Raw genomic sequence first — 1,159 nt, forward strand, 5'->3', positions numbered from 1 at the left:
GGACACTGTTCCTGTCCCACATGGGACTCACAGTCTAAAGGGGAGGGAGAACAGGCATTTCATCCCCAGTTTACAGATGAGAAAACTGAGACTCAAAGAAGTAGCGTGACTTGCCCAAGTTCACACAGCAGATATGTGGCACAGCCAGCATTAAGACCCACGTCTCTGAATTTATGTGGTGCAAAATAATTCTCTGATTCCCTAACACCTCTGGGAGCATGTTCAAATATATTTGCCCACTTTTTATTGGAAACGGAGACCTGGAATGATTAATTAGTCAAGCAAGTGTTTATTGTGTGCAGGGTACTGAACTGAGCACTTGAGAGTACAATAGAGTTACTAAACATGATCCCTGTCCTCAAGGAGCTTGTAGCTTAATGGGGGTGAGAAGGATAGGCAGAGGAAGAAAAGAATGGAAAGATGATTATATGGATGAGTAAGTGCCATTATGCTAATTCTTTTGTAGTGTACGCTCCCAAGCAGTGTGGCTTAGTGGAAAGGGCAGGAGTTTGGGAGTAGGAGGACATGAATTCTAATCCTGGCTCTGCCATTTGTCTGTTGTGTGACCTTGGGCAAGCCACTTAACTTCTCTGTGCCTCAGTACCTCATCTGTAAAATGGAGATTAAGACTGTGAGCTCCATGTTGGACACTCTGATTACCTTGTATCTACCCCAGCACTTAGAACTGTGCTTGGCACATAGTAGGCACTTAACAAATACTATAACTATTATTATTATTACAGTGCTCTGCACCTAGTATGTGCTCAGTGAATACCATGGGTGGGTTGATTAAACTGTAGAGTAGTGATCAATCTGTCTGTCAATCATTAAGTGACAAGCTGAGTTGGAGCAGAGTCCCCTACACCAGCTCATCTATTATCTGGCCCTCGCCATCGGGAGGGTGGGGGAAGGGGGAGCAGGATTTGAAGTGGATAGCTAGCAGGGGTCTGGGAGTCAGAAGGTCATGGGTTCTAATCCTGGCTCTGCCACTTGCCTGCTGTGTGAACTTGAGCTAGTCACTTCACTTCTCCGTGCCTCGATTCCCTCATCTGTAAAATGGGGATTGAGACTGTGAGCCTCATATGGGACAGAGACTGAATCCAACCTGATTTGCTTGTATCCACCCCAGCACTTAGTATAGCGCCTGGCACAGAGTATT

The sequence above is a fragment of the Tachyglossus aculeatus genome, chromosome X1, assembly GCF_015852505.1.
Source record: "Tachyglossus aculeatus isolate mTacAcu1 chromosome X1, mTacAcu1.pri, whole genome shotgun sequence".
Classification (NCBI taxonomy): Eukaryota; Metazoa; Chordata; class Mammalia; order Monotremata; family Tachyglossidae; genus Tachyglossus; species Tachyglossus aculeatus.